General features: G+C 34.4%; 1 pseudogene; it reads left to right on the top strand.

Annotated features, from left to right (window-relative positions):
• Positions 1-3,380: 3,380 nt before the first annotated feature.
• On the top strand, positions 3,381-4,757 carry LOC133871436 (GTP-binding nuclear protein Ran1B-like; annotated as a pseudogene).
• The last annotated feature ends 9,419 nt before the right edge of the window (positions 4,758-14,176 follow it).

Below are 14,176 nucleotides of genomic sequence, written 5' to 3'. Positions count from 1 at the left end.
TACAACAGTCCATGACTCCATGTGACACAGATGATACTTGTAGTTTAAAGTTTCTATTTTTTGTTATCTGTATTTCAATTTGTATTACAGATGATACCTGGACTATGAGAAACGACGAAGATGGTACCTCCGTCCAAAATCTAATAGTTGTTCACGTGTCTACTCTCAAGTGTTGACATGTGTCCTATGCATTAAAAAAACTAAAAACTAAAAACAAAAGGGACAATTGCACTATTGGTCCCTGTGATTAGTTTAAAATACAAATCATTCAATGTGGTATCAACATGAATTCAAAGATCCCTATAGTTGTCTTAATTTACAAATCGATCCCTGGTGTCAAATTTCGTTAAAATTTTTAATAGATTTTGTGAATCGCCACATTAACGCTAATAAAGTGGCGACACGTGTTCATCTTAATAAAAAAAAATATATAAATATATTAAAAATAAATAAATAAAACTTATTTTTTTTAAAAAAATTAAAATGAAAAAAAAAGAGAAAAAACCAAAGGTTGGCGCCCCGACCTCCTTGGGGGTGGCTGCCACCTTTGCTTTTTACTCTTTTTTTTTTTTTTTTTTTTTTTTTTTTTTTTCTTTCTAATTTAAATTTATTTATTTATTTTTAAAAAAATAAGTTTTATTTATTTTTTTAATTAAGATGGACACGTGTCACTATCTTATTAGCTTATGTGGCGCTTAACAGAATCTATCAAATTTTTTAATGGAATTTGACTCTAGGGATCGATTTGTAGATTAAGCCAACTACAGGGATCTCTGAATTCATATTGATTCCACATGGAGTGATTTGTAATTTAGGCAACCACAGGGACCAATGGTGCAATTATCCCAAAATAATAAGCTTTAAAGATCAATAAAAAATAAAAAACTGAAAATAATAAAACTTTTTTTAAAAAATAAAAAGCATTAATTTTTTTTTTTTTTTTTTTTTTTTTTTAAAAAAAAGAAAAAGAAAATGAGCAAGAAAAAAAAATTAAGGGGGTTTGGCCCTTGGATGGACGAACCACACCAATGGCCGATCTGGGGTGGGCAAAATCACCCAAAAGGGGGTGGCCCAAAGAACATTGGGATGGTTCGTCCACCCCAGATCGACCAAGGAGGTGTCTGGCCGGCCACCCCTAGTCCAACCGGCCACCCCTTTTTATTTTTAAGTTTTTAATCTTTTTTGCTTTTTAATTATAATTTTTTTTTTAATTTTAAGTTTTAATAAATTTTTTGTTATTAAGTTTTTAATTTTTTTTTTTCTAGTTTTTAATATTTTTTGCTTTTTAATTATTATTATTATTATTTTATAATTTTGAAGTTTTAATAAATTTTTTATTATTAAGTTTTTAAAGAAATTTTTTTTAAGTGGAAAATGGTACCGTTTAGTTGAAAAATGGTACCAACTACCGTATGCAAGCCAGACCCCCAAAAACCAAACCATGAAAAAGCTTGCCTCTCTATAAATGCGAAGCTCAAGCGCTAAGCTCAACCTGAGAAGATGGAAGAACTTCCTATATGACAGGATTGGCAAGTCAAGAAAAGCGAGAAGGAGCTCAGTTGGTGGGGTAACCTCTCAATCTCTTAGTGAGTGCATTGAGTGCCGAGCGGGGTTAGGCTAAAGCACAGAAATGAGAAAGGTGAGACCATGAGACTGTGAGAGGTAAATGAAAATGATATGAAGGGGTAAGCTCACTGAGTGGCGCAGGGACGAATAATCCGATTTCGTACCCGAATCCGTAATTTTAAGCCTAAAATCCGGCTTTTGCGGGGCAAGTCAGGGGTGTTGGGTCGGGTAGTGCAGGTTTTGGCCACTCCGATCTGAACCTAGTCATTTGCAGCCAAATTCTCTTACCCACTGCAACTCCTACTTCTTCTTACAGAGCAAAGAACAATAAAAAGAAGGGTCAAATACTTCATTGGTACTTGAGTTTTAAGCATTTTTTAAATTTAGCACATGAATTTTTATTTGTATCATAGGTGGTATTTGAGTTAAGGGTAAAAATCAATTTGGTACCTCTCTTAGATTTTTTGTTCTAAAATTAACGGTCTGCTACCTGTTAATCGTTGAGATTGACACGTGACATTATATAAAAATAATAAAATAATTAATTTTTTTTTTTAACAAAAAAAAGAAGAAGAAGAAGAGGAGGGGTGGTTGAGCCACCCCTTGGCCACTATGGGGATGGCCGACTACCCCCATTTTGGCCAAGGGAATTTTTAAAGAATTGTTTCACATAAATAGAAAGCAAGGCAAGTTTTGAGACGAAAAATCTTCAAGTGGATTCAAGATAAAATATTTAGGTTGGAGTTTGTGGGATCACACGTGGTGTCGATCTGGTGCTCGATCATGTTGTTGTCTATTTTCCCATGGTGTCGATCAGGTGTTTAGTCATGTGGAAATCACACTTGCGTTGTTTTATAGTGTTAGATCATGTTGTGATTGATCTCCCAATGTGGCATCGGCCCGGTGCTTAGTCACTTTTTTGTGGAGTCAATATGATGTTCGGTCATGTTTTGTTAATGTTTTTGTTAATTTTTTCCTTGATACTGGTCTAGTGCTTGGTCATGAGAAAAATCACCTTAATTCAAGAATAAAATGTGTAATAAAACGAGAAAAGAAAGGTTAAGTGAGTAAAAAAGAATTATATCCTTAATAAATGAATATGAGTAAAAAAGAATTATGTCGAACAAAACGGTTAAAGAAAGGTTAATTAGTCAATTTCGATGAGAAATTGTCCTATGATAATTTGTTTATATTAATTAGTGTAATTACTATTTTTATGAAAAATAAATTATGATAGGACGGTGTGAAAGCCTATTCATTTTCACATATATTTTTAAAATTTGTATTAATTTATGAAAATAGGTCAAACTCCGTCGGTAGTTATTATTGCTCTAAAATTTGTTATTATTTGGGTACTCATATTTGATTGTTGAAGCGGTTGGCTTCTAGTATTGTACGTTTTGCTTATTTGGATTTCAATCGTTTGAACAATGCAGGAAAAACAACATTTGTGAAAAGGCATCTGACTGGGGAGTTTGAGAAAAAATACGAACGTAAGTTTGATGAATTTAGGTTTTATCTGTTGGCTTTTGATCTTTGATATCTTGTAGTTACCGTTTCCTTGGCATTAAGGAAGTAGTAAAACCAACCCGAAGGGGTTAGCCAAGTGGTTAGACTGGGGGCTTCTAGGGGATAATTCTCATGAGGTCCCTTGATCGAGTCCTCATGGTGCTACTTGCCTCTTGGGGCCAGCCACCCAGGTGAAAAGCCTGCGATTCAACGTCTTGATTCTGAGCGGCCGGGAATTAGTCTGGGGATGTTCATGGACCTCTGCACATGGATACTACCACCGTGTGTGGGCCAGTTGACCCGTCCATCCTTTGGACTTTTTCACCAACTCTGGGAAAATTCGTTTCTACTGCTGGGACACGGCCGCGCGCCGGGCAAGAGAAGTTTGGTGGTCTTCGAGATGGATATTAGTGAGTGATCTGTAGAATAATTTTGGGCAATTCTTTATATCTAACTTATTATTCAAATTAATTGTAGCCATATTCAGCGCACCATTACCTCGTAGCTGTCCCTGTTTAGTGTTTGTATTTAATTGCTTATATGCAGCGATTCACATGTAATAGTATTTAGAATCGTTTTGCCTTTTTGAGATTTATATATGGCAAGCTGTTGTGTTTTGTTTTTGAATCAAAAATTAAGTAACTCTAGGAATTGAGGAATTGATGTGATTTTATGAGCTTTTTATATTTACAAGAAATTCTCAAACTTCGTGGAAAATAGTAAGCAGATGAATAAAGGCAAACATGGTTTGCTTATGCTTCTTATGTGTAGTTTGTGAACTCATCCACCCAGTTTGTATGCCCCAAACAACCACCACCACCACCAACTCCAAACCACAATTCTTTTTCCTTAATAAATATTTTCTACTTCTTGAGGGAAGGAAAATTTAAAGGTCTGTGTTTGTTGTAAAGTTTATTTATTTATTTATTTATTTTTTTTATAAACATATTATGATAGTATCCTCAATATGTTCTGAACTAATTTTCCTCTTTTTTTTTTTTTTGGTGCTCGACTCGATAATTTCACTTCGGTCCATAAACTCTCAGAAATCAAATATGCATGCTTAGCTTCTTCGGATAATGTTTTAAAAAGCATGTTCATCGGGCAGCATCCATGGGCAATGTGCAATTATTATGTCTGATGTTACCGCTCGGCTGACATACAAGAACGTTCCCACATGGCACCGGGATCTTTGCAGGTCTGTTCAGAAACCCTTAACTAATCTCTTGTTAGATTTTAGTTCCTTTGCATTATTGGGTCTCATGGCCACTTCCTTTGTTGTCATTTTCCAGGGTGTGTGAAAACATCCCAATTGTTCTTTGTTATGATCGAAGAACAGGCAGGTGAAGGCAAAGCAGGTTACTTTCCACCGGAAGAATAATTTGCAGTACTATGAGATATCGGCTAAGAGCAATTATAACTTTGAGAAGCCTTTCTTATACCTTGCTAGGAAGCTTGCAGGGTAAAGACCCATTAATTTCTGATAGAGAAGCTTTTCCCCCTTTTACTTTCCGTGCTCACGATAATTCTGCAGAATGCAATTTCAAGTATTTACTGTGTAATGTGCTTCTTGTTATAGGGACCCTAATCTTCATTTTGTTGAATCTCCTGCCCTGGCTCCCCCAGAAGTGCAAATCGACTTGGCTGCTCAGCAACTGTAAGCCTTCTCTTATAACTATATTTCTCTCTCTAACAGTTAATGAGGACTGCCAGGCTAAAGAAGGCATGACCAAGTAATACTGTGATCTGCATGGTCTGTCCTAGGTTTTCTCATGTGAAAACCATGCCTTTTTGAGGTGGCTTTCAGCAAGAAATACTTTTAATGGTGTTAATAACCGTTTCCTCTGCAAGAAACTTCTCTATATTTATAAATGTTATATAGATGCTACTTAATCCTCTGTTCCTGTATTTTCTTGTATCAGTTTGATATAGGTACTGCCAGAATTGTGTATTAAACTTAACTGCTATTCTCTTTGCATGCTGTACTTGAGTGGTTCTGTTATATCCTTGTGTTTGTTACCGTAAATATTAATTGTTGCGTAACATATGTTAGATTCCTTTACCTCAACCATCAGGTCTAGTGCATTAAAATTGATGTCAGTTTTTTTTTTTTTTTTTTTTTTTTTTTTTTTTTTTTTTTTTTTTTTTTTTAATCCTTTTCGAGTTATGAATCACTTTTCAAGTCTGATCAAAAGAGTTCTTAATTTTGATTGATCAATCCAAATTGATGGGAGAAACTAAAAGTTACAGCCGTGTTTTCTTAAATCCTTCTTTGCAAACGCATTTCTCAATATTTCTAACTTGGTGGAATTTTGTGCTCTTCCTTGCTCTTGATTTGTTTGGTGTTTTTTTTTTCCTTGTAACCTTTGTTTTCTCTGTTGGTGATTAATTTCCACAGGCATGAAACTGAGCTTCTTGCTGCTGCTAGTCAGCCCCTTCCTGATGATGATGATGACGCATTCGAGTAGATTTTGGGCTGTTCTGGTTTTTTTCAGAGTTTCTCATCAAGATATGCGAGTCCCTTGAGCCATTTTTTCCCCTAAATTGCTGGCTTTGTGAATGTTAACAAACTTATATCTTTGGTTGTATCAATTTGTGGATGCGGAGTTGGTCCAGTGTTTTCCTTTGCTTTGGATTTTATGCCTTTAGGCACTACATATGTCTGCACAGCAATGTGATATTTTTGAGTTTTGGATTAATTCAGTTTATGGCCCACGTGTCCCTGGTTCATATTTTCTATTTCCCTGGTGATTATGGTGGGGAGAGGAGGGGTTGGGGGTCGTCACAATTCATGGTGTGATCTATCTGTATGAAATCCCAGTCCTGATTTGTTCATGGCATGACCAATGACCATGAGGGGTAGGTATTTTTAGGGAGCCACGTCGGCAAATGGCCGGTTTGCTAAATTGTTTTTTTTTCTTTTCAGTGAGCCTCTTTTCCGTCTTTAGATTGAGGATTAAGATTCCGGCCATTTCAAAGATCGATCTAAGTGAGCCATCGAGCAACATTGAGTCTTTCAAAAATGAAAAAAAAAAAAAGAAAAGAAAAAAAAGCTCACATGACCGAATTCAGGTCATTCATTAATGAAAGCATTTGGATTTTTGAAATTGCAGACTTTAATCTTTGTTCGAACCGGAAATGATTATGATTAATCAAGGTGGTCATTTGCTGAAAAGCTCCTATTTCGGGTTTTGTCAAGTTAACTAGGATGTTGTTGTGGATAAGTTTTCGAAAAAGAAGAGATCGGTGTGATAGTTAGAAATAGACTCATTACAAAAAATTTGATATTTAGCCACATGCCGTTAATCACGTGGATGAGGGACATCCACGTTGCTAACTATTAGCCACGTGGGTCCTGCGTGGTTAATCCGGTTGTTATTAAATGTCACTTTGTAATGTGTATTTTATACACGTGGTTACTTAGCCACGTGTCATTTACAAGTGACTAAATGCATTTTATTTTTTATTTTTTTAAAAAAAGAAAAGAAAAAGAAAAATAAGCACTTTTAGCCACGTGGAACTAACCCACGTCGCTAACTACTTCATTTTTTTTTCACCGGTATTTTCTTTTGCCGGAAACTACTTTTTTTTTTCCTCGCCGGAAACTTTTTTAAGGCCGGCGAAATCTTCCCCTTCCTTCCCCATGAAATCCAATCCAAAAAATCCACCAAAAATCTTCCGTCGACAGCATTACCAAAAAATTACCAACAAAACACCAAAATCCTTCAATCACTGCATCATTGAAACATCAAGGGATAAAAGAGAGAGAGATCCACACAAGAGAGAGAGAGAGTGAGAGAGATAGAGAGAGACTACTCATTGGATCTCTGGCGAGGGCCAGCGTATTCGGCGAGTTTTTTCGTCACCGACGACGAAAACGAGCTTCTCCAGGTTGTGACGTCCCACATCGCCTGGGAATGAGGATGTGCTTATATGTATAAATGCATCATTTATGACACAACGCGTTTTAAAGCCGTGATGATTATGAACCTATCAGAACTCCACAGTTAAGTGTGTTTCTGTCAGAGCAATCCTAGGATGGGTGACCTCCTGGGACGTCTGGTTTGGGGAGCCAAAAGCGGACAATATTGTGTCATTGGGGGTGGGTCGTTACAAATGGTATCAGAGCCATTGCTCAGCCTGAGATGGTGGGAGCGTGCACAAGCCCAAAGAGGGTCGCCAGCGGGGACGCTAGGTCCCAAGAGGGGGTGACTGTGACGTCCCACATCGCCTGTGAATGAGGATGTGCTTATATGTATAAATGCACCATTTATAGCACAACGCGTTTTAAAGCCGTGATGATTATGAACCTATCAGAACTCCGCAGTTAAGCATGCTTTTGCGAGAGTAATCCCAGGATGGGTGACCTCATGGGAAGTCTGGTTTGGAAAGCCAAAAGCGGACAATATTGTGTCATTGGGGGTGGGTCGTTACACAGGTGGTGGCGACCGAGCGGGGGTTAGTCGTCGTCTACAGTAACCGAAAAAAAAAACACTAAAAAAAAATGTAAGAGAGTGAGATAGAGAGACGAGAGAGCAAAAAAAATGTTCCTGGGAAATAACGAGAGAGACCTGAGAGTAGAGAGAGTTTGTTTTTATTCAAAGTTGAGAGAGAGAGAGAGAGAGAGTTGAGATCTAAAAAAAAAAAATAGTAAGGCTTATCTACGTCCACGTTGAGAGAGAGAGTTAGAGAATTTTAAACTTAAGTTTCAAAAAGCTTGTTGAGGGGACGTGCGCGGGACACGAACCTCCCTTCCCCCAAAAAGGCCTTTTGGGGTTTTTAATTAATATATATATATATATATATATATATGCGCAAATAGCAACTTGGGTTACTTGGCCACACGTGGCCAATTGGCGACATGGCAAACAAAGTATATGGCTAAAATTTTACATTTTAAAAAAAAAATTAAAAAATTAAAAAAATTGTAATAAATTAACCACTTGGTTTTTTCCACGTGACTAATTGGCAATGTGGAAAATAAAGCAAGTGGCTAAAATTTCAAATCGTTAAAAAAAATAAAAAATAAAAAATAGCCACATGGCTAATTTGCCACGTCACTAATTGGCAACGTGGAAAATAGAGCATGTGGCTAAATTTTCAAAATTTTTAAAAAATGAAAAAAAAAAATTAATAAATTAGCCACGTGGCTAATTGGCAACGTGGTGTATTTGCCATGTGGCTAATTGACGATGTGGCAATAATTCATGTGGCAAATTACCACGCAAAACATTTAGCCACGTGTTGGATTATCCATGTGGTGAAATAGCGACGTGTGTAATACACCACGTGGCGAAATAGCCACGTTGCTACAGTACCGGGTACTGTAGCTACGTAGCGAAATTACAAGTTTTTTGTAGTGACTTGAGAGTGATGTTAGCAACTTTATCAGCTCCAAAAATGTATATCATAGGCTATGTTGTTAAAGTTTCTGCTGCTATGAAGGCTATGGATTTAGATAGAGAGTTGGGTTTTTAAAGGGTGGAATAATTGTTTATATCATTCTATATTAGTGGTTTATTATGCAAACTAAACGAGGCCGTGATTTGTTTTTGACCTAAGAATTTTGTTAGTATTCATGTCAATTTATAAATAGAAAGTTTTTATCATTCTAATTTTTCTCTTCTTTCTTTCTTTCTTTTCTCTCAATCGACCATCAGAATTTGAGAGCTATGGCCACGACTCAAAATCCAATCCATGCGCGAGAAATGGTTTGCAAACGTGTGACATTTTTTTTTTTAATTTTTTATTTTAAGCGGTTGTCTATTCCATCTTTAGTAGTGGTGTCTAATCAAAGATTGATAGGCTGTACTTTTATGTGTTGGTCGTTTGGTTTTCTTATTCATCCACGTATAGGCAGATAAATGCTACACGTTTTCTTTCTTAAAAATTGTTATTAAACAAGGTCTTGATTCACGGTCCAAATGCTTCTATATTCTTTCTCTTTCTTTTAGCTCAGTAGAAAATATGATAAGGCAGAGAACCAACTAAGCCATGCCCGTAGCAGTTTGAAATTTCATATAGTGGTTTTGAACACAGACACCAAGGTCATTGTCAATAAGGACTATGATGCCAGCAGATGCACAGGTTGCAATAAACATAAGAGTGGATGAGATACTACAGCACTTTAAGAAGGAAAGTTGAATCAAGTAAAATCCACAAATATTTCACAGATGCACCAAGAGATGGTTCAGGGAAACAAAGTCAAGAATAAATATGTCTAATGATAATGTTACCATTGAGTTCACCCAATTTCAAACCCAACAAAATATGCAACAACTGAGGTAGAATATTTCCAAGAATCTCTGCTGAGTACCAAAACTATGGCAAACAAGTTACACTCATCTAGTTATACTCATTTGCAAATACAAAGAGCTCCTCAAGAAACAAGCTTAGGCTGTCAAGAGAAGGGGGTGATCACAAGCTTCAAGTGCATCAACAAGATTTTAACATAATTTTGTTTGACAGTTCTGCATCTACGTGTATTCATGACATGAAAAACGCAAATTAACATGGCCATCACAATTAAAAAATTGCCAGCTTTTTTCATTGAAAAAAAAACAATGCAAGCACATGAAGCTCAATAGACAATAGACAACCAAAACAAAATCCCTTCTTCGATAGCCGAAATCAAGCCAACATGAAGCTCATCAATCCTCACTACTTCAGGCTACATAACCAACCAAGAAACCAAAATCTCAAACAATAAAACACCAATCGATCAAGACCCAAAAATCCCCAAATCAAAAACCTTAATTCAATTCGGTCCTCTCCAACCAAAACAGGGGAAAAATCAAATCAATAGACAACCGACAATATTTTCCTTTAAACACCATTCGGTTAGAGAGCTTCTTCAACCAACCAATCAAACCTAAATCTCAAAGGGAAACCAAACCAAAATCCATATCTTGAGGAGGAACCGAAATCCACATCAACCCAATTGGCCAAATAACAATAAAACTCCAAAAACAACTTTACTAACTGTAAATCAATTGGGTATACTCCAAAATCATAAAGAAGAAAGAAAACGGAATCTCACCTAGCTTTGGTCTCTCCCAGCCGTGAGCCCACCACCTTAGAGCCTCATAGTTGAAACGCACCAGTTCTGCTCCACCGTGCTTCACCCACTCTCGAGGTCTGCTCCATCGTGCGTCAACCCAGTATATTTGACGTGAGGGAGAAAATTAAGAGAGACCCCTTCAAGAGGGAAGTCGTGTGTGTAGGACTGCATACCAGAGTTACAAGGAGAAGATGAGAGTCACGAGACGTTTATAGGCCTTCTAGGAGACTAGGTCCCCCTGCTGGGCCTTAGCCTATCTTGGGCATAGTAGCAGTAAGATTTTTATTTGAACAAGTTTTTTTGGTCTTGAATTCATTTGAACTATATTATTAATAAGGTTGCAATTTTTGACAAGACCTACAAATTCGGTACGAACACAATACAAAGTTATATAGTTTGAGTTTAATGTAAATAGGTGCAGGTCATAAACCCATAGTTTAATAAAAAGTTAAACTACGAATTCGATACGTAGGTTAATAAAAAGTTTTAAGTTATTCTATTAGAATGCTACATTTAATTTAAAAAACAAAATATGTAACGTATATTGTAAATTATTTCGTAAGGAAGCAAAATAAATCACATGTATTCAATTTTTATAGTCGTTAATTCAAGAGACCTTTTACATAATATAGGAATTCACAAAAACAAACAAAATAGTGTACTCACAACATTGCTATAACTTGTATTCAATATTTACAAACAAGATAATGTTTACATAATATTGCTATAACTTGGAGGAACTTGTTATCATCCAAAGTAGGTTGCCTGAAATTCCTATTGGTGCTATAGATAAACCGGTGTGGACTATTTCTAAAACAGGTGTTTATTCTAGTGCAGAATCTTGGAATCACTTGAGGAGAAAGAAAAACAATGTGATCTGGTGGCCTCTTGTTTGGCATAAATATGCTATTCCAAAACAAGCTTTTATTTTTTCGTTAGCAATGCATAATAGACTTATCACTGGTGACCGTATGTTGACATGGGGTTTTAGGGGTGATACTCTTTGTGTTTTCTGCCATGGAAGTATTGAAAGTATTGAAAGTAGAGACCATTTACTCTTCTCATGTGGTTTTAGCTCCAGAATCTGGAAGAGTTGCATGCAAATGTGTAATATTTTGAATTCCCCTACTAGTTGGGATGATATGATTTCAGTAGGTTGTACTGATTGGAAGGAGAAAACTTTGTTAGGGACTATTTGTCGCCTAATCCTCAGCTCTACGGTTTATAGTAAATGGAGGGAGAGAAATGAGCTAAAGTTTGGGGGCCAGCCTAAAACTGAATAGCAGATTTCGAAGATTATTTTTTGGGAGATTCGATATCGAGTTTCTGGGAAAGGGAAGTTTCAGAAGAATATGGAGAACATTTGGCTTTGCCAAAGCTGGAATATTGATGTTCATGCTCTATTTGAGTTCTTCTTTGTTGATGGTGTGTTTTGTTTTGGCTGTTTGAGTGTGTTGGGTGTTTTTTCATAGATATTCTCTGTCTGTAATGTGGGTTTAGGTGGTTTTGGTTGTACAGACTCATTCTTTTGTCTATAATAAATTTTCTTATTCATAAAAAAAAAAAAAAAAACTTGTATTAAAATGTTACTTAAAATTTATCAAGTCTATAAGCATGGAATTTAAGAGCTAATAGAGAAACTAAAATCTGTCAAGCATGATCATCCTCAATGTCTAAAGACTCAGGCAGTGGTACGTCGCACACTCATTGTAATCAACTAATGAATAATTAACAATTTATAAATCACCAAACATGAAGCGAAATATTATATTGTCAATATTATAAATATTGTTTTCTTATTATTATATACATGGCACCTTTAAAATTGAGGGCAATTTCAAATTAACGTAAGAATTGTATTTTTTATATACTTTTCCGGTTTCAATGAAATTGATAGGTATAGGAAGAAGTCCCGTCAAAATGAGATTTTTTTTTTCACCATCCTTCACATATATATTATAAAAGAAAATACTTTTAGCACAAAAAGAAACAATAATATATAAATTAGAACGTAAAATAAGGACAAAAAATGAAAACAAATGACAAACGAAAAAAGAAAAATCCTCATATGGTATAAAAATAATCGTCTTCTTCTTTTTGTATATTTTGTGGGACATGATTCCTACACAACAGTTGTGCAATTGTTGTGCAGGAATCAAGAGACATGGGTGGGTTTCACGATATGGGTCCTACCACATAGGTTCCACGAAGGATCCAACCCATGTCTCTTGTTTCTTGCACAACAGTTACACAATTGTTGTGCAAGAGACATTTTTGATATTTTATCTGATTCCAATGAATTCATAGCCTCATAGGTATAGGAAAAAGTTATGTTTAACATAGATTTTTTTTCCCCGACCATCCTTTGCCTATATAACGTTAAAAACAAAAAAAAAAACAAAAAAAAACAAAAAAAAAACCAAAAAAAAAAACCCTACTTTTAGAACAAAAATAATATATAAATTTGAACATAAAATAAGGACAAAATATGAAATCAGACAACAAACAGAAACCAGAGAATACTCTTATAATAAAAAAGAATATTATTCTTTTTTATATAAATTAAGACATAAAATTAAGGAAAAAGAAAACGGACGACCAACGAAAAAATACTCATATAATAGAAAAAGAATATATATATATATATATTGGTTTACTTTCTTTGGTTCTAGGTATAGCAATAAGTTATGTCAAATAGATTTTTTTTTTTTACGATCATTCTTTGCATATATAATGTTAAAATAATATATATATATAGACACACACACACACTACTTTTAGAATAGAAATAAAAATAATATATAAATTATACCAAAAAAAAAAAGAACAAAAAATGATAACAAAACTAACATGACCAATTGACCACAAAAAATAAAGACAAAAAAAAAAAAAAAAAAAAGAAGAGAGAAATTACTCAAATAATGGAAATTAACTAATTGCTATATATTTTCCCTGTTCCAAGAAAGCAAACGAAAACCACTTATATGAGAGAAGAAGAAAGTGAGAACATTATTTATTTCAATGGAAAATAAAGACAAAAAACGAAAAATGAAACATACTAATATAATAGAAAATAACTGTATTTTATGTATAATTTTTCTCGTTCCAATGAAACCTTGAAAGCAATGTCGTCGATCAATTAAGTACGTAAACAATGTGTATTACATTCTAAAAAAATAATAATAAATAACAGTGTAAATTAAAAAATCGTTATACCTCATACAAAAAACTCTGATTAGAATCTTCTCTCTCACCATAATTTTAATGAATTCAATGTAAAATTTCCAAAAGGAAAAATAATATGTAAATTAGAAGGAAAAAATAAGGGGGAAAAAAATAACAAGAAAGGAAGAAGAAAATCATAAAAAAAAATGGAAAATGAAAAATGGAAAATATTAATATAACATAAAATAAATATCTTTTCTATATAGTTTTCCCTATTCCAAAGAAATTGATAGGTATAGGAAGAAGTCCTTTGAAATAGAGTTTTTTTTTTTTTTTTTTTACCGTCTTTGCATATATATATATATATATATATATATATATATATATATATATATATATATATATATATAACATAAAAGAAACTACTTTTAGAACAAAAATTAAAAATGATATATAAATTAGAACTGCAAATAAGAACAAAAAGAAGAAACAGAGGAACAGAACCACAGTTAATAAAAACAAATTGAAAATGAAAAAAATACTAATACAATAGAAAAAATTGTCTTTTTGTATACTTTCCTCTATTTCAATAAAATTCATAAGATTTTGGAGATAGGATTATATTGTGGGCATTGCCTGTTGGATACATAATCCAAGGCAATGCGAACGAAAGCAAACAAAAAAACATCACGTATGAGTGTATGGGTACCACAATTTTTGCTATTGTTCGACACAAACAAAAACCACTATATATTTATGAGAGTTGCAGGCAGGGACGGAGCCAGACATTTTAATGGGAGGGGGCCAAATAAATTTTTTTCTTAAGTAAGGGTTAAAGTATGAATATATATTTAGGCAAATTTTAAGTAAATTAAA

The sequence above is a fragment of the Alnus glutinosa genome, chromosome 6, assembly GCF_958979055.1.
Source record: "Alnus glutinosa chromosome 6, dhAlnGlut1.1, whole genome shotgun sequence".
Lineage (NCBI taxonomy): Eukaryota > Viridiplantae > Streptophyta > Magnoliopsida > Fagales > Betulaceae > Alnus > Alnus glutinosa.
The sequence above is the reverse complement of the archived record's forward strand: the minus strand, read 5'-3'. Positions and strand labels throughout refer to the sequence as shown.